Source organism: Quercus robur, chromosome 8 (genome assembly GCF_932294415.1).
Source record: "Quercus robur chromosome 8, dhQueRobu3.1, whole genome shotgun sequence".
NCBI lineage: Eukaryota > Viridiplantae > Streptophyta > Magnoliopsida > Fagales > Fagaceae > Quercus > Quercus robur.
The window spans coordinates 31,974,787-31,995,899 of NC_065541.1; the positions used below are offsets into that span (position 1 = coordinate 31,974,787).

Sequence of the window (21,113 nt, forward strand, 5' to 3'; positions counted from 1 at the left end):
ACCAGGTTTTGAAGTTGTGTTTCTGTGATCCCCCCGCTAAACAAGAATTTGTAGATAAAGTCTTCAATAATCACTTGGAAGGACAAAATGAAAACTTGTTGCATTAACTTCAACCCTTTAAGTTGTATTTCGGAATAAATTGTAATTCTCAGGATATCCTATTATACAAGAAAAATAAATCAAGGATCCTGTTAATAAATGTAATAAGGGCACAATTAAAGATTAGTAAATCTTCAATTATTCAAAAAGCTAAAAAATTAGCATAAAACTCTATATATTTGCACATTTTCTTCCGTACTCTTTTACTTTAAATCATTGACATAATATGATGAAATTTGTTGATTTATACGATATAAGTTTTTATCTATTCTAGGGTCATGCATGTTCTAGAGAACGATCAAGCTAATTTCTCTAACAACACCTCCCCCCTCCAAAGTGGTAGATATATGAAATTGAATCATCAAGTTCAAGTATCGTTGTTCAAAATAACGAGAAAACTATAGTTTAAAAAGTGTTGTTAAAACACGTGTTTAAAGTATTCATAATGCAAAAAAGGTGTTTGTTACCCTGTTTCAAATAACATATTTTAAAATATAAAAAAGGATAATTATGTTTGGTATGTGTCTGCTTTTTTTTAAAAAATCTTACAAGCAAAGTAAAAGCATATTTATTTTATTGGAAGAGAGAGAAACTCCCTCATTACCAATGCACACCCTTTCCTTCTCTCTTTTCTTTTCTCCTCTATTGCTCCATCTTTCTTTTCTTTTCTTTTTTGTGTCCTCAAAACCCATTGGTCAACCCTCTCTCTCGATGCTTCTAGAAATTAAAACCCGGTTGAAATTTCAAAGGCGAGAAATTTCTTGGGTTTAGTTTTCACTATTGACATGCCATTTTCTCATTGATTTTTGAAATAAAATCTCTTCACTGATACAGGAAAAGAAACCATGTGAAATTTCAAAACTAGCTGTGAGATGTGGAACTTTTTCATTGGTTCTGATTGAGTGGAAAATATCCTTACTTGTTCAGTTTGTTCTTTTGTTTAATCAATTGTTTAAGGGGTCTAAAAACTGTCAAATTGGACTAAGTAACAACTTGGTTAATTACCTAGGTTAAAATCAATTGTTTAAGGGGTCTAAAAACTATCAGTTGGTAAAATTCCTTATACTTGTAACCGCTTGATTGTTAATTAGTGGATTCTTGGGAGTGGTGACCTTAAAATCACCTGGTGGGGTTTCTGCCTTGCGATGTTTTTCCCATTTGTTAACAAATCACTGTGTCTAATTTATTTTCCGCTGCACTTAGTATTTTTGGTGATTTGTTGGTGCTTTCACGATTTGCATAAAATTGAACCTAATTAATCAACTTGGGTAATTGAATTAATTAACCGGGGTCAAACTATCTTAACCCAACAAATGAGACCTATGAATAGTAGCAAAAATAAGCTGAATACTTAAAAAATATGGCTTTTAAGCAATCCTAAACGCACAATTAATGCATGAGCCTGGACTCACTAAGTTAGGGTCCAACCCGTTCTTCAGCTCCTTCAAAACCTCTATATCACCCTATAATGTTTTTGATTCTACTGTAAACGAATATTGACAGGTGAAAGGTTTAGGTAATAATTGTTTAATGATTCAGTTGATCAATTATTGCGGTCAATGGTAAGCTTCAAAAAAATGGGCTCCAATTAGGGATGACCAAACCCGTTGGGTAATGGGTATCCGACCCTACCCAACCCAAAAGTTTTCACCGATATTATTTATTTAATTTTTAATGAGTATAACATAATCAGGTTGGATTTTATCCAAAAAAAAAAAAAAAACACAAAAACAAAAACAAAAACAAAACAAAATAACACAAAACAAATCTGAAGCTAGAGAATACATAATCAGATAGAGGAAGTCATGGACAACACATACTAGTATACTACTGGCCTACATGCTATGCAATTATTAAAAAAAATATGTATTATAATAGCACTTCCTATTTTGTATAGAGGAAGTCATACACCATTTATTAAGAATATATATAATTAATAATAACTTCCTATTAATCAAGAATACATACCCTCTAAATGTGTCATTAATTTTTAGAAATCAAGAAAAATCTGAAATTCATAGATTTCTAAATTTGTTCATATAAAGATCTTTCCTTGAAATTCAAAATTTATAGATTTCTAATTTTGTTTGGCCAAAGATCTCTCCTATATATACATGTATGCAGAAGAACATCAACAGTAAGGGTGCAAAAGTAAACACACACACACACACACACACACAAAAAAGAAAAAAAATAAAAAAAGAGCTTAGCAATTGTATACACAAAGACATAAGAGATGGAGAAATATTCCTTCAAGTTGGCTTTTATAATTGCCCTTTTATTTCTTGGCTCCTGTATGAATCTCATCCTATATTTTTACTTAAATTTTTTTTTTCTTATATGTATATAGTACTATATGACCTTATTGTCCATGCAAATAATTATAAACTTTGAAATAATTCAGTATTTTAAATAGGTTTGGTACCTCTAGTATGATATAACTTTTTGTAAAAATTAAGAAATATATACTTCTATTCATCGCAAAAAATGAATGGTAATTTTAATGTTTTATATATATATATATATATGCAAAATTATTCAGTATTCAAGTTTGTGTCATAGGATAAAAAATTTTAATTCATTCACTCAAGTAAAATTGAGATTCCCTCTTACACACATTATTCTACATTTAAATAAACAATTTTGTATACAATTATTTAATCTTTACTCATTTAAGAGAGTAAATGAACATTAGTGTTTCTAACAAAGATTAGAAAAATGCATAATATTTGGATTAAAAAAATTTACATTAGTTATCATTCACATAAGTGATTAATTTTTTCGATTTTATTTATTCATTTGTTTTTTTTTATGTACAACGATACCTTGTTTTATATATATATATAACTAGTATAGTGGTACCATTTTATAATTTTAATGATTTTAAATGTTTCCTAGTTAAATAAAATTTATATAATGCAATCATTAACAAATACAATAATTGCAGGTTCTAAGTGGGATGTTGAAGGACTTAAACAAGTTAAATGCAATACTGTTAAAGAGTGCAGTGATCCACGATATTGTTATTGCCACCATGTTTTGAAGTTGTGTTTCTGTGATCCCCCCGCTAAACAAGAATTTGTAGATAAAGTCTTCAATAATCACTTGGAAGGACAAAATGAAAACTTATTGCATTAACTTCAACCCTTTAAGTTGTATTTCGGAATAAATTGTAATTCTCAGGATATCCTATTATACAAGAAAAATAAATCAAGGATCCTGTTAATAAATGTAATAAGGGCACAATTAAAGATTAGTAAATCTTCAATTATTCAGAAAGCTAAAAAATTAGCACTAAACTCTATATTTGCACATTTTCTTCCATACTCTTTTACTTTAAATCATTGACATAATATGATGAAATTTGTTGATTTATACAATATAAGTTTTTATCTATTCTAGGGTCATGCATGTTCTAGAGAACGATCAAGCTAATTTCTCTAACAACACCTACCCCCTCCAAAGTGGTAGATATATGAAATTGAATCATCAAGTTCAAGTATCGTTGTTCAAAATAACGAGAAAACTATAGTTTAAAAAGTGTTGTTAAAACTCGTGTTTAAAGTATTCATAATGCAAAAAAGGTGTTTGGAACCCTGTTTCAAATAACATGTTTTAAAATATAAAAAAGGATAATTATGTTTGGTATGTGTCTGCTTTTTTAAAAAAAATCTTACAAGCAAAGTAAAAGCATATTTATTTTATTGGAAGACAGAGAAACTCCCTCGTTACCAATGCACACCCTTTCCTTCTCTCTTTTCTTTTCTCCTCTATTGCTCCATCTTTCTTTTCTTTTCTTTTTTGTGTCCTCAAAACCCATTGCTCGACCCTCTCTCTCGATGGTTCTAGAAATTAAAACCCGGTTGAAATTTCAAAGGCGAGAAATTTCTTGGGTTTTGTTTTCACTATTGACATGCCATTTTCTCATTGATTTTTGAAATAAAATCTCTTCACTGATACAGGAAAAGAAACCATGTGAAATTTCAAAACTAGCTGTGAGATGTGGAACTTTTTCATTGGTTCTGATTGAGTGAAAAATATCCTTACTTGTTCAGTTTGTTCTTTTGTTTAATCAATTGTTTAAGGGGTCTAAAAACTGTCAAATTGGACTAAGTAACAACTTGGTTAATTACCTAGGTTAAAATCAATTGTTTAAGGGGTCTAAAAACTATCTGTTGGTAAAATTCCTTATACTTGTAACCACTTGATTGTTAATTAGTGGATTCTTGGGAGTGGTGACCTTAAAATCACCTGGTGGGGTTTTTGCCTTGCGAGGTTTTTCCCATTTGTTAACAAATCACTGTGTCTAATTTATTTTCCGCTGCACTTAGTATTTTTGGTGATTTGTTGGTGCTTTCACGATTTGCATAAAATTGAACCTAATTAATCAACTTGGGTAATTGAATTAATTAACCGGGGTCAAACTATCTTAACCCAACAAATGAGAACTATGAATAGTAGCAAACATAAGTTGAATACTTAAAAAATATGGCTTTTAAGCAATCCTAAACGCACGATTAATGCATGAGCTTGGACTTACTAAGTTAGGGTCCAACCCGTTCTTCAGCTCCTTCAAAACCTCTATATCACCCTATAATGTTTTTGATTCTGCTGTAAACGAATATTGATAGGTGAAAGGTGAAGAAAGGGGAATTTTTAGGTAATAATTGTGCAATAATTGTTTAATGATTCAGTTGAGCAATTATTGCGGTCAATGGTAAGCTTCAAAAAAATGGGCTCCAATTAGGGATGACCAAACCCGTGGGGTAATGGGTATCCGACCCTACCCAACCCAAAAGTTTTCGCCGATATTATTTATTTAATTTTTAATGAGTATAACATAATCAGGTTGGATTTTATCCAAAAAAAAAAAAAAAAAAAACACAAAAACAAAAACAAAAACAAAATAAAATAACACAAAACAAATCTGAAGCTGGAGAATACATAATCAGATAGAGGAAGTCATGGACAACACATACTAGTATACTACTGGACTACATGCTATGCAATTATTAAAAAAAATATGTATTATAATAGCACTTCCTATTTTGTATAGAGGAAGTCATATACCATTTATTAAGAATATATATAATTAATAACAACTTCCTATTAATCAAGAATACATACCCTCTAAATGTGTCATTAATTTTTAGAAATCAAGAAAAATCTGAAATTCATAGATTTCTAAATTTGTTCGTATAAAGATCTTTCCTTGAAATTCAAAATTTATAGATTTCTAATTTTGTTTGGCCAAAGATGTCTCCTATATATACATGTATGCAGAAGAACATCAACAGTAAGGGTGCAAAAGTAAACACACACACACACACACACACACATAAAAAGAAAAAAAGAAAAAAAAAAGAGCTTAGCAATTGTATACACAAAGACATAAGAGATGGAGAAATATTCCTTCAAGTTGGCTTTTATAATTGCCCTCTTATTTCTTGGCTCCTGTATGAATCTCATCCTATATTTTTACTTAATTTTTTTTTTCTTATATGTATATAGTACTATATGACCTTATTGTCCTTGCAAATAATTATAAACTTTGAAATAATTCAGTATTTTAAATAGGTTTGGTACCTCTAGTATGATATAAATTTTTGTAAAAATTAAGAAATATATACTTCTATTCATCGCAAAAAATGAATGGTAATTTTACTGTTTTATATATATATATATATATATGCAAAATTAATCAGTATTCAAGTCTGTGTCATAGGATAAAAAGTTTTAATTCATTCACTCAAGTAAAATTGAGATTCCCTCTTACTCACATTATTCTACATTTAAATAAACAATTTTGTATACAATTATTTAATCTTTACTCATTTAAGAGAGTAAATGAACATTAGTGTTTCTAACAAAGATTAGAAAAATGCATAATATTTGGATTAAAAAAATTAACATTAGTTATCATTCACATAAGTGATTAATTTTTTCGATTTTATTTATTCATTTTTTTTTTATGTACAACGATACCTTGTTTTATATATATATATAACTAGTATAGTGGCACCATTTTATAATTTTAATGATTTTAAATGTTTCCTAGTTAAATAAAATTTATATAATGCAATCATTAACAAATACAATAATTGCTGGTTCTAAGTGGGATGTTGAAGGACTTAAACAAGTTAAATGCAATACTGTTAAAGAGTGCAGTGATCCACGATATTGTTATTGCCACCAGGTTTTGAAGTTGTGTTTTTGTGATCCCCCCGCTAAACAAGAATTTGTAGATAAAGTCTTCAATAATCACTTGGAAGGACAAAATGAAAACTTGTTGCATTAACTTCAACCCTTTAAGTTGTATTTCGGAATAAATTGTAATTCTCAGGATATCCTATTATACAAGAAAAATAAATCAAGGATCCTGTTAATAAATGTAATAAGGGCACAATTAAAGATTAGTAAATCTTCAATTATTCAAAAAGCTAAAAAATTAGCATTAAACTCTATATTTGCACATTTTCTTCCATACTCTTTTACTTTAAATCATTGACATAATATGATGAAATTTGTTGATTTATACAATATAAGTTTTTATCTATTCTAGGGTCATGCATGTTCTAGAGAACAATCAAGCTAATTTCTCTAACAACACCTCCCCCCTCCAAAGTGGTAGATATATGAAATTGAATCATCAAGTTCAAGTATCGTTGTTCAAAATAACGAGAAAACTATAGTTTAAAAAGTGTTGTTAAAACACGTGTTTAAAGTATTCATAATGCAAAAAAGGTGTTTGGTACCCTGTTTCAAATAACATATTTTAAAATATAAAAAAGGATAATTATGTTTGGTATGTGTTTGCTTTTTTAAAAAAATTTTACAAGCACAGTAAAAGCATATTTATTTTATTGGAAGAGAGGGAAACTCCCTCATTACCAATGCACACCCTTTCCTTCTCTCTTTTCTTTTCTCCTCTATTGCTCCATCTTTCTTTTCTTTTCTTTTTTGTGTCCTCAAAACCCATTGCTCGACCCTCTCTCTCGATGGTTCTAGAAAATAAAACCCAGGTGAAATTTCATAGGTGAGAAATTTCATGGGTTTTGTTTTCACTATTGACATGCCATTTTCTCATTGATTTTTCAAATAATATCTCTTCACTGATACAGGAAACGAAACCATGTGAAATTTCAAAACGAGCTGTGAGATGTGGAACTTTTTCATGGGTTCTGATTGAGTGGAAAATATCCTTACTTGTTCAGTTTGTTCTTTTGTTCTCCTTGTTGACATGCCCTTTCCTCTTAAATTTTTTTAAATAAAAAGATCTTCACTAATACAAGAAGAAAAAATCGTTAGAATTTTAAGAAGAGCTATGAGATGTGGAAATTTTCTTGGATTCTATTTGTTTAGATCGATGGAAGAAATCATTGACTTGAGACATTAAGGGAAGCAAGTGTGAATTGAAGGAGATAGTGAGAGAAAAAAGTGCTAGAGACGTGACAGAGAGAGAAGACTGTTTAAGTGTTTTCTAATCAAGTGGGACCTTTGGGTTTCAGTTAGCTCAACTGGTAAAGTCTCTGATGGTTGAATAAGAAATCTGGGGTTGAATCCCCGCTGACACCAAAAACCAATTGGTGTCTTGGTCTGATGATAAAAGAGCTATTATTAGAAATGGACGCCATAGGTTAAAACTTTCTAAAAAAAAAATCAAGTAGTTCCCATGGTTTTTAACAAGGTACACAACATGTTATGTAAAGATAATAGGCCAACCTTGATTACAAATCCATGATATGTAATACAAAACACAAAAATCTTTTTGGTTTAAAAAAAAAATTATGACCAAAACTAAAAGCACACATTATGTATATGATTAAAAATGCAATGTATGATAGTGCTTAACTAAGCTATAAAGGGTACATAAACAAGAAATATCAATTTCTTAATTAATCATTGAGTACATGTACAAACTAGTACATACTCATACAAAATCAGAAATAGTTTAGTACTTATATAACACATATTATTTAAGTTTCTCCACAATGTCAAGCATGTTATAAATCAAGAAAGAGATATCATAATTCATGTAATCCTCAAAACAAATAAAACAAGACACAAAATAAAATATTTTTGTCTTTTTGAAATTTTTCAATGTTTTTGGATTTTAAAAAAATAAATAAATAAAGCAACCTAAGAAAATAAAACAACCAAAAATTAAAAGAAAACATGTCCACAATTAATTGAAAGAATTAAATCAGGGACAAGTCAGCAATACTCACCTTAGCAACTTTTTTCTCACCCATATAGCACGAGTCTTCGGCTTTGTAGGTGAAAATCTATGAGAAGCAGAGTGTATTTGAGGGATTACACCAATCCTCTGAGAAAGATTGAAATCCTGCAAATTCCTTTCACAAGCCTCAAAAAGATCAACTGAAACAATAGTGTCCATTTTATTCAAATCATGACAATAAAAAGTAGTAAGACACTTAAAATTATCCATGATAACAGGAATCAATGATCAACTCTTAGATCAAAAGATCTAACACAAGAGCTAACCTACTCTGATACCACTTGTACGTTTTTAGATCCCTTAAAACACAACTAGATTAACTTAGTTAATTAGCCAAGTGATTACTTAGTCAAATTATTCAAATCTAGGTTAATACAAATAGATCATATCATTGTAAAGTATGGAAAATAAATAACACAAAGATATGATAACCCAAGAAAACCAAACTGGTAAAAAACCTGGGGAGGATTTAACCTTGCTATCCTCAAGGTAAAATAGATCCACTATGAAAGAATTGAAGTTTACACAATAGTGACTTAGACCATTAACATCCTATTGTTACCTCGAGTAGGAAACTTACTACCACAACCACGTGACAGACCTGTGTTCAGTGACTACTTATTTCTTGGATTCATAGTAAGCACAAGTACTCCCACTTGTGTATCTTAAGCTCATTATGCAGCAACCGAATCAATCATCAAGCTCTTGACATAATCTTGATTCTTGATAACCCTAAGTATATGTGAAGGCGAACACCTCTAGATCTCATAAGTGATTCACATACACAGCATAAACAAACCACAACAAAATATGGCTAGGTTTTTCCTTTTATACTTAAGACAAAACATAAAACCCTACACATCAAACGGGCTTGGGATGAGTTGGAAAATTCTGCAGAAAAACAATTTGCACGAGCTGAGTAGCAAAGCATAGATGATACTAAATAAAACTCAAAGCACCATAAAGAAATGATAAATCAAGCATAAAGTAAAACAAGGTTTTCTCATAAAAGAATGTCTTCTCCCCCTTGGTATATGCATCTCCCCTATGATTTTCTCCCCCTACAAATGTGCACGAGGTAGAATTACTCCCCCTAAGAGTGTGCACATGAGCCATATAGAAATGATGACACAAACCTGTATACTCTTCGGTATACTCTCCCCCTTTTTGTCACAAATAGACAAAACAATCAAGAGGAAAGAGGGAAAGAAAAGAAGATATGAACAAGGGTAAAGATGATGCATGAGGGGTGCAAGATAAATGAGAAAATGAAGCTCAAACGAAAGACAAAACAAAAAAATGCTACAAAGCATAGAGTAAACATGACATGCGAAGGATGATGGAACATGATATAGACCTAGGCATGAAAAAGGCACAAGAACATGTTATGTGTGCTAAAATGTCTAAAAGGACTTAACTAGCATAAGTGAATGTAAAAACATGTCAAGTGTTAGAGTGTGTGCAACAAAGTGCATCTAGTGTGCAGGTTAGGGAAATAGTCGCGAAACTCTCTATACAAAGTTTAAAAACATGAAATTTGGACCATTTAACTCCTAGTTGAACTTACATATGAAATGGGTCACGAAAACACCCAGAAAACATGTTTTTCACACAAAAAAAACTTGAAAAACTTTGAAAAACATGGGTGATACAAATCACTTCCAAAAGCAAACAAAAAGAACAAAAATCTTTTTAGTTTGAGATTGCTACTATAAATTCAAAAAAAAGGGACAATGATGACAAAGACAATCGGGATGATCATTGCACAAAAGAAGGGACAATGATGACAAAGTACCTATCAATGATCAACTGAAAAGGAAAAATCTTTTTAGTTTGAGATTGCTCAAAGACAACCAGGAAAATCCTGATGAAGACAAATATAAATTCAAAAGAAGGGACAATGATGACAAAGTACCTATCAATGATCAACAGAAAAGGAAAAAACTTAAGACAAAGTGACCTTATTTTTTGGCTTTGAACATGTTTATTTTAGAAGTTGATGTAAAAACTTTTATGTTTAGGAATTATTTAGGACTTGCAGGTTAGGGATTTTGTTTAAAGTGTAGGTTTTTGGGGTTTGGAATATTTTAAGCTTTGGTTTAGAGTTTGGGCTTTTGGATTTTTTGTAATGTCTTGGTTTAACGAAATGGTTGAATTTTTGGTAATTTTGGTTAATGGGCCAATGGTGGGTTGTGGGGAATTGTGACTGAGCCAATGCATGGTTGCCTACGTACCCCATTGATGGAAAGATCAGGTCATCACATAGTTCATTGATAATGATGATTTTTTTTTTATTTGCCTTAATTTTTGCCTAGGTCGCCCTTTCGGGTTTTCAACCTAGCAGGCTCTCTCACTTTTTCTTTTTCTTTTTTACTCTCCTTTTGCATAGATTGCCCTTTTAGGTTTTCAACCTATCTTCTTCTTTTTTTTTTTTGGTCAAACCTAGGAAAGGAAATAACATAATTTACAACCAACTCAGACGTGGTATTTCTTCAATTGATCCATGTTGGTTGGCTAAGTAAAAGGGTTTGCATCCAAATCCATTAATCTTACTGCTCCCCCAGAGTATATCTACTTGATAAATGTATGGGCCTGCCCAATTTTGCTTGAACTTACCGTTTTCAACTTGAACCGAGGCTTGGATTTCCTTCAACACTAAATCCTCCAACTTCAAATCTCTGGTTCTCACTTTCTTGTCAAAAGCTTTCCTAAGCCTACTCTTGTAACCTTGAATATGATACAAGGTTTTGAGTCTCTTTTCATCTAACATGCACAACTGATCATGTCTACTTTGCAACCAAGCTGCTTCAGGGATTTCACTTTCCAGTACTGTCTTTTGTGAATGGACACTCATCTCAATGGGTAGGACTGCTTCCATCCCATACACCAATGAATAAGGAGTGGCTCCTGTGGAAGATCGAATTGATGCTCTATGCCCCTAGAGTGCATAGGGCAACTGTAGGTGCCAGTCCTTGTAGTTCTTTATACTTTTCTTCAAGATTCACCCTATATTTTTATTAGTAGCCTCAACTGCTCCATTGGTTTGAGGACGGTAAGGTGAAGACTTGTGGTGCTGAATGTTGAACTATCGTAACAGCTTCTCTGTTTCTCCCTTAAAATGCAACCCATTGTTTGAGATGATTTCATGTGGTACACCATATCTGCAAATGATATTGGTCTGGATGAATTAAGCAACTTTCTTTGAATTTAGAACCTTGTATGAGGCAACTTCTACCCATTTAGTAATGTAGTCAATGGCTACGAGTATGAATTCATGGCAATTGGATGTTGTTGGGTGAATCTTCCCAATAATGTCTATTCCCCATGTAGAGAATGGTCAGGGTGACGTCATAGTATGTAGTGGCATGGGTGGCATATATTTCAGATCCCCGTGGACTTGGCATTGATGGCACTTTCGAACATGAGATGCACAGTCGCTTCCATGGTAATCTAGTAATAACCCTGTCTCATTATCATCCTGGGCAACATGTGTGCATTCATGTGTGGCCCATAGCTTGACTTGTGAACCTCTTCAATCTGTGCTTCCTTAGTAGTTACACAAAGGAGATGAATTCCATCATATGATCTTCTGTAAAGCCTCTCGCCACAAATAATGTAATTAGTAGACAACCTCTGGATGGTCAATTGGTCATTCTTATTTGTAGATAGTGGGTATGATCCATCCTTGAGGTATTGTAGGATGTCTAAATACCATTCACCTTCCCCATCTTTCTTTGGTACCGAAACCACATTAGCTAACCATTATGGATAGTTGACTACTCTTAGGAATCCTGTATTGTACTATTTTTCTACTTCTTCTTTGATCTTGAAAGTCCACTTTGGCTTCATTCTCACTTAGTTTTAAGTTAGAGTAAAATCAATCAAGCCGTAACTTCATTCTTGAAAGTCTTGGTTGCTAGAGAGTTGTATTGTTGCTCATATTGCTGTTTGTGTAAATCTCTTGTGAGATCTAGAGGAGCTTTCCTTTACACAAACTTAGGGTTTTTAAGGAGGAGATTTTATCTACACCTTAATGATCAACTCAGTTGCTGTCATTGAAGCTTAAAGAAACACAAGCGGGTGTGCTTGTATTTGGTGGTGAATCCAAGAAAGAAGGAGTCCGTGGATTCGGAGCTTGCACGTGGTCATATCAGTAAGTTCTACTGGTGGGTAGCAATAAGAAGTCGAGCGTGGGGACTTGTAAGTCTTATTGTATGAACTTTGATTCTTTCAAGATAGTGGATTCAGGTTTACCTTGAGGATAACTAGGTTAAATCCTCCCCAAGTTTTTACCGATTTGGTTTCCTAGGTGATCATATCTTTGTGTTATTTATCTTTCCGCTGTTTTGCATAATATGATTGTTGTGATTGTGATACCCTGGATTTGTTAAATTGGACTAAGTAACAACTTGGCTAATTACCTAGGATAATCCAATTGTGTTTTTAAGGGGTCTAAAAACTAACAAGTGGTATCAAAGCAGGTTGCTCTTTTGTTTTAGATATTTTGATCTAAGAGCTGATCCTTGACCCTTGTTGTCATGGATAATTTGAAATTTCTTTCTGATCATGTTTCTGCTCATGCTTCTGTTGATTTTATTGATGTCTGTGAAACTCTTCGTATGGAATTATTAGAATCTATGAAAATTGCTAAGAAATTCAAGGAAGAGTTAAAATTGGCTAATCTTGAAAAAGAGGAATTGATTTTTAGATTAGATGAATCTAATAAAAAGAATGAATTTTTGGGAAATCAAATTTCCTCTCAAGATGAGAAGATGAAAAGTTTGGAACAAGAGTTAGTTGAATCTAAAGCTAAAATTGAAAATTTGGCTAGTACCAAGCCTGCTGTTGTTAACAAAAGTGTTTCTGATTCCTTTAAGCCTAAAATTGAGAAAGTTTATATCCCTCCTTTCAAGAGGAATAATAAAGAAAAGACTTATTTTGCTAGGTTAGACAAAGTTAAAAGTTCTGATGTAGACGCTGAAGTTTCTAAACTTATGTCTAAACCTACTGTTAAAGAGCATAATAAATCTGTTTTTGTGCCTACCTACCACCTTGGTGGTGTTGTTGGTCATATTAGACCAAATTGTTCTTTGTTGAGGCAAGAACCAAAGCCTGTGACCAGAAACCCCACTAGGAATACTAATGTTCCTAAATTTGTTCCTGTCTGCCACTTTTGTGGTATCCATGGTCACATTCGTCCTAATTGTCATAAATTGAAATTTAAGCATTCTGTATATCAATCTAGGATATGTGATGATATTTCTCCTGCCATAAGTCCATATAAATTGTTTCATATGTTTTTGAAAAATTTGAGCTTGTTGGCTTGTGAAAGGAATTTGCAGGATTTTAGTCTTTCTCAGAAGATTGGTGTAATCCCTCAAATACATTCTGCTTCTCATGGATTTTCACCTACAAAGCCGAAGACTCGTGCTATATGAGTGAGAAAAAATTCTTTAAGGTGAGTGTTGCTGACTTGTCCCTGATTTAATTCTTTCAATTGTTTGTGGACATGTCTTGTTTTTGTTTTTGGTTGTTTTTTTTTTTTTTTTAAAATCCAAAAACATTGAAAATTTTCAAAAAGACAAAAATATTTTATTTTGTGTCTTGTTTTATTTTTTCTTGAGGATTATATGAATTATGATATCTCTCTCTTGATTTAGAACATGCTTGACATTGTGGAGAAACTTGGATAGTATGTGTTATATATGTGCGAATCTATTTTTGATTTTGTATGAGTATGTACTAGTCTGTACATGTACTCATGGATTAATTAAGAAATTGATATTTCTTGTTTGTGTACCCTCTATAGCTTAGTTAAGCACTGTCATGCATTGCATTTGCATTATTCATTTAGCATAATGTGTACTTTTTGTTTTTGGTCATAATTTTTTTTACCAAAAAGATTCTTGTGTTTTGTATTTCACATCTTGGATTTATAATCAAGGATTGGCCATATTATCTTTACATAACATGTTTATGTACTTTGTTTAGCTTGGATGGGCTTCTTTTATTGCACTTTACTAGTTTGAGCTTTGTAGTGCATGTTGTGTGGGAGATGTTTATAGTTTTTGATCACTTTGTCTTGATCTTGAAGTCACATGTCTTTGACTGTTGGACTTGAACCTTTTGAGAAAAGCATAAATAACCATCTCATCACTGTTTACTAGCCAATCATGAACACCTTAGTGCATATCGTAAAATTTTGTGCTCGAGAAAGTGTAGCATATGCACAAAAAGAACATAAGGTGTAGCCTCGGTTTAAACAAATAAAATTGGTGTGTACATTATCCCGGCAATTTTAATAAGTTTTTGATCAAATAAAAATTGGTGTGTACAATATGAGGCAAATCAAGAAACTTACATGATTGCAAGCTTGTTTTCTAGGAGATGTGGGAGCTATATGATGTAACTCTTTAGGTTTTTGAGAACCACTATATAAAGGAAACCCTAAGCCACGTTTTTGAGACTAAAGAGAGAGAGATTAGAGTGTCTCTTGTGCCTCTTTTGGTTTTATGGTTTTGTACCCAAACCTCTCTAAAGTCTTGGTTGCTAGAGAGTTGTATTGTTGCTCATATTGCTATTTGTGTAAATCTCTTGTGAGATCTAGAGGAGCTTTCCTTTACACAAACTTAGGGTTTTCAAAGAGGAGATTTTATCTACACCTTGACGATCAACTCAGTTGCTACCATTGAAACTTAAAGAAACACAAGCGGGTGTGCTTGTATCTGGTGGTGAATCCAAGAAAGAAGGAATCTGTGGATTCGGAGCTTGCACGTGGTCATGTCAGTAAGTTCTACTGGTGGGTAGCAATAAGAAGTCGAGCGTGGGGGCTTGTAAGTTTTATTGTATGAACTTCGATTCTTTCAAGATAGTGGATTCAGGTTTACCTTGAGGATAGCTAGGTTAAATCCTCCCCAGGTTTATATCGATTTTGTTTCTTGGGTGATCATATCTTTGTGTTATTTATCTTTCCGCTGCTTTGCATGATATGATTGTTGTGATTGTGATAACCTAGATTTGTTAAATTGGACTAAGTAACAACTTGGCTAATTACCTAAGTTAATCCAATTGTGTTTTTAAGGGGTCTAAAAACCATCACATTGTACCTGCACATGTATCAAGAGTAGCAAAGAATATTGCGTGTTGTGTGTAAAAAACATCGCAAGATTGCATAAGTGTATACATGTTATGACGATTTGATAAATAAGAAAATCACTTTAACTCACACACAATCATAACTGCTTAATGGAGACTATCACCTTCGAGATACATCCTATAACTCCCACATCTTCTAGAATACACACTTGCAATCATATTTAAAGCATTTTTGATATTTTTGCTTTTTATTTTCTTTGCATATATTTATTTAAGCAGATCATGCATGGACATATAAGAGATAGAAAAGAAAATACCTAATGATGGTAAGCATTTGACATTCCAATTTTGCTATGCCGAAGCACACAAATGTCATTGACACTGCACTTTTACTATGCTGAAGCATACAAGTGTCATAATATGATTGGCGGGCAACAGTGGTGAGATGGTTATTTATGCCTTTCTCTTAGGATTTTTTAGTCATTCTCGTCAAAAAGAGTGATACGAGTGTTAAGTACAGGAGATAACTTAATCTTACTCATCACAAACAAGAGCCACAAAACTCACTTGCTTAGTTGTGCATAGAGTTCACATCTAAGCTACAAAAGATACAAAGTTTAGAAGACTTTGTTTCAATGGCCATCCAAGGTACACAAGTACCAATGTACACAAAACACACACTTTTTTTGTATTTTTCTCTTTTTATTTTGAAAAACAAACAAAATAAAGACTAAACAACCAAACAAAAATAGACAAACAACATGAAAGCATGAAAGAAATATGCATATGCATGAAGGCATGATAGAAGGGTGTAAATGCATGACAGCATGATTCCAAAAGAAAATAAGAAATCAAGCACAGAGCGTCCTACTTTAGATAGAAAAAATTAAAGCAGAGGACAAACATAAAAGACAATTAAGTCTTAGGCTCCTTTCTCACCCACACAGCACGAGTCTTTGGCCGTGAAGATGAAAAGGCACATGTCCTAGTATGTCTACTAAAGGACATAGAAGAATTAGAATTCTCCTGAAATTGAGTTAAAAAGCTCAAAGCTTTTAATAACTCTCCAAACAAAGGTGTAGGTCCTTGAGAGGAAACCTGTGATCGTTTGGACACTTGCTTATGAGGATACAACTTAAAGCAATTAGGATGAATGTGACTAGAAACACCACAATGGTGACAAACATGAGGTCTAACAAAGGATTTAGAATTAGCCAAAATAGTTTTGGATTTCATACCTTTATCACCTTTCTCATATTGGGGCACAAAGATAGTCCTTGATCCAGAAGCCGTGGAAGAGGAGGGGCTAGAGGAAACAGCATATCCTAATCCAGTCTTATCAGAACTAGGCTTGTAAGCACTCAAGACCTCATTAAGCTTTGCACTAGACCTCCTCTTTATTTGAGTTCTAGCTTGACTGAGCTCAACCTTGAGATTCTTAACCTTCTCTTCTAATGAGGTGTTCTCCATAATAAAAGTCTCAACTAACCTTGTAATCTCATCTAGTTTGACTAACAAATCAGCTTTTTCAGTCTTTACCTCATTAAGCTCTTTTCTACAAAGATGAAAAGTCTTCTCATATTTTATAAATTCAGTGCATAGCTTATTATAGGCTTCTTGAACGGTCATCTTTTTGGGTACTTCATTATCAAAAGAATCCTCACTATCACTAGCACTCTCCACAATCACCTTATCGGTTGAGGCAGCATAAGCCATAACGTGACTACATTCACCCATATAGTCATCATAAGAGTCATTCTCAATATCACTCCAGGTAGCAACCAACTCTTTATCTTTTGACTCCTTGGTCTTTTCCTTCATGAGATAGTTTGGGTACTCTATCCTTATATGACCAAAACCTTTGCACTCATGGCATTGGATGAGGGGTTTCTCATTCTTGCCCTTCCTAAAGGATTTAGATTTCCTAGGAGGTTTACCCTTATCCATTTTCCTGAACTAAAGAAGCTTGATAATCTCATTAGTTATGAAGGTTAGATCCTCGTCCTCATCATCATCTTTATCTTCATCTTCACTTTCATCTTCATCTTCAAAGTCCTTGAAGCTTCCTTAATGGCAGTGATCTTGGCATGGAATCTTTCAGGTAAGGACCTAAGGATTTTCCTAACAATTTTGGATTCCCCAATAGATTCTCCAAGATTGAAAGCAAAATTCACAATATCCTTAAGTTTAGCATAGAACTCATCAAAGGTCTCATTCTCCTCCATCCTTATTTCTTCAAAACTACTAGTGAGTCTTTGAAGCTTCACAGTCTTTACTGCTTTGGTACCTTCATAGGTGATCTCAAGAATGGTCCATGCTTCCTTAGTAACTTCTATGGATGATATTTTCTAGAATTCCTCATTGGTCACCCTAAAAAAAAAAGCATTCAAGGCCTTACTATTGAAAGTTTCCGCTATGATTGTTGCATCATCCCAATCTACCGGTGCTTCCTTTGGCATAATCTAGCCAACTTCAATAGCTTGCCATACCTATTCACCTAGAGCCTGCAAAAAAACTTTCATACGAACTTTCCAGTACACATAATTAGTTCCATCAAATAAAGGAGGAATCAAAAAAGATTGCCCATGATCCATGATAACGAGGGTCAAGGATCACACTCAGGAAATTAATCCAATCAGAGTGTACCCGCTTTGATACCACTTGTTGGGAAATTTAAACCCCGATTGATAAAATTAACAAGTTTTAAACTCAAGTTGTTAATTAGATTTATTATGAATAAAACTTGTTAAAAAAAACAAACATCATTATCATGTCAAAATCATGCAGCGGAAAAATAAATAAGACAAGATATGATGACCTAGGAAAACCAATGAAACAAACTAATTTCATAGTAAAAAACCTGGGGGGAAACCTTCCCGAAAAGCAATCCACTATAGTAAAGAGAAGTTTCAGATCTAGTACAAAACCTTTGTCCTTAGACTCTACAATCCCCATAGATGAACTCACGCAGAAACATTTTACCACTTCAGAACCTCTGAACTCTTCAATATATGAACGCCACCCTGTTTGTTGCACGGATCCCAATACGTGATTAACTCCTTTGTACGAATCCCAGTACATGACTTACTCACCAACTTGAAGAAGGATGTTGGCTGCAAAGTTCTTCACTACATCAACACAATGAAGATCAAGAAGCACTTGGTTACAAAACCCTAAGGCGCAAAGACGCATTAGCTTCTTTCAGAGAGAATAAGGCATCGGTCACCTTTTGCATATGTTCTACTTGTATTCTCTTATGTGATGGCCTCTAAAATAAGCCTTATATAGGTCTAGGGTTGTGAGAAAAGAAACCCTAAACAAATACAAAAACTTGGGCTGAAAATTAGATCTGAAAATCTGAATTCCCGTAATCTCGATCGATCGGGAGGTGTCAAGCTTTAAATTTCGATAGATACATCTATCGAGAAGCTGTTGAGGAGACAAGAGCTTTCTCGATCGATCCACCTAGCTATTAAGAGGTGTCGAGATTGCGATATCTCTCAACTGAAGAGCTTGATAGATAGCCTAGCTGTCGAGAGGTGTCGAGCAGCTGTCGAGCTATCTGTCCGTAGGTGTCAAGCTATTTGTCCAGCTTTATTGAACAGCTTTTCTTTACTTATTTCTTGGTCCAATCTTCATGGGTTTAATACTAGACTTGAACAACATGTTTCTTGAAGTATTAAACACATTGGTACTCAATGAACCAAGAAATTCCCATCATCCAAAAAGGACATTGGACAACCAAAGTGCCATAAAGGAAGTTGTCAACGCCCAACACAAAACAGAGAACCACTAGGGCCTTCGTTGACCACCCACCGTGGTGATGCTCCCATGTGCACAGGTCCCATTGGAGGCCCCTCTCGATGATTGTGAAATTGTTCATGCGGAGCTTTGGGTGCTCTCTCCTCGGTGGAGGAGGGTATTTGCCTACCTTTGGAGGTGTGATAGGAATCATGGCCAAATTTTAAGGGAATTACCAAAGGTAAGTGAAGTTGCCACCAATCATTGGGTTTTTCTAAGGTGTGATTGGTCACCTGTTTCTAATTGATTTTATTACCAATCCTAAGCTAAGAAAAAGGACATTCTTCCTAATCTAATGTGGATGGCAAAAAAATCTTGATTCTTGAGTATAGAAGTTTGGTTATATGTGGGGAAGGTATTAGACACCCCACAACGCCTGTCCAAGGACAGTCCTTTGTTTTGATAAAACCTTAATTTTTGGAGATTGGCAGTAAAAACATGATTTTGGCATTGGCTTTCGGGGCTTTGCATGCATAGGGCCTTTGAGGTTTGGCTTTTAAATGGGTGTGGTCCCAATCTATGCTTTCTTAAGGCATTCGGGCAAAGTACCAGCTTTCCACAGTAAAAATCCGACGACATGTCACCTCACTTTTGCAATGGAAATTAGGCATGGCTTCTCCTTAGGTGACATGGACTGTGACAATCATACTGAAAGGGGCAAGCAGGTATATATATACATACATCATGCACAATGCAAGCACACAGAGCAGGAAAGTAAATGCCTAGCATACAAACATGGATGAAAATGAATCCAAGCATATAAGCATGTGAAGACCAGGATCTAACCATATAGCATGGAAATACATACATGAACACATAGATCCAAGCAAGGTATTACCAACAACATCATAAAAGAATGTGAGCATGTAACCCTAACATCAACATAAAGCAAAAAGAGGAATAAAGTATAGGAAAACATGGCATAAAGCATAAAGCATGTAGGCAAGACAAATAGACATGTAAACAAGCATAGAAACATGTGGATCTAGCCATACAACACGTGGGAAAGACAGATCTAGGCACAAACACATGGTATGAGACACAGAAGCATGTGGATCTAACATAAAAAACATAAGAAAGAGAAGATCTAAGCATAGAAAGCATGGCATAAAGCATAAAGCATGTAGATCAAGACAAATAACATATAAACAAGCATGGAAAAACATGGATCTAAACTAAGAACATGCTAGGAGCAAGATAAACCAAGAAACATGCTAAGGAAAGTAATAAATCATGTTATTAAAGAAAAAATAAGTTAGAAAAAGCTTGGAAAAAGCTTTGGAAAGAAAGGGGTGTGGATTGTAGCTAAAAAGCTATATCTACACCCCTAAACCTTAAGTCCAAGGTATGGAACCAAGGAGAGGAAGATTAAGGGTAAGAACAATACCTTGTGTTTTTGGTGAAGAGAAAAGAATCAAGAATCTTTGGTGTATTTTTTTGTGTGTTTTTCGTGGAGAGATGTGTTGGGAAGAGAGGAAAAATGCCCAAAAAAACCCAAACAGATCCCAAAAACCCAAATTTTCGGTTCTGGTCCAATCTGGGGTGCCAGGGGCTATTTATAGCCCTTGGCACACTTTCTGAGGCACAGTGCACCTTCAGGGTGCACCGGGTTGACTCGGCGGCCTAGCAAGTTGCGCGGGGCTGATGTCATCGTGACATCGACAAATTTGTCCTATTGTACTTTTTGGTTCCAACTTTGGACGTGCATTTGGAGGTGTTCCCAAACTCGGATTGAGGCAATCTTTGTGTCCCTGGAAAGGTACGTAGGCGATCTTTGTGCTCCCAAAGGGTTCGTAGCTTTGACTTCAATACCAAAACCAATTTTATGGCCTACAAACTAGAGGGAATCAAGGCTCTGAGGAATGTGAAGATCAAGTGG

General features: G+C 33.9%; 1 pseudogene; it reads right to left on the minus strand.

Moving 5' to 3' along the window:
* The window catches only part of LOC126696161 (LRR receptor-like serine/threonine-protein kinase FLS2), a 51,138-nt pseudogene extending 33,884 nt beyond the window's left edge, over positions 1-17,254 (minus strand).
* Between the last annotated feature and the right edge of the window lie 3,859 nt (positions 17,255-21,113).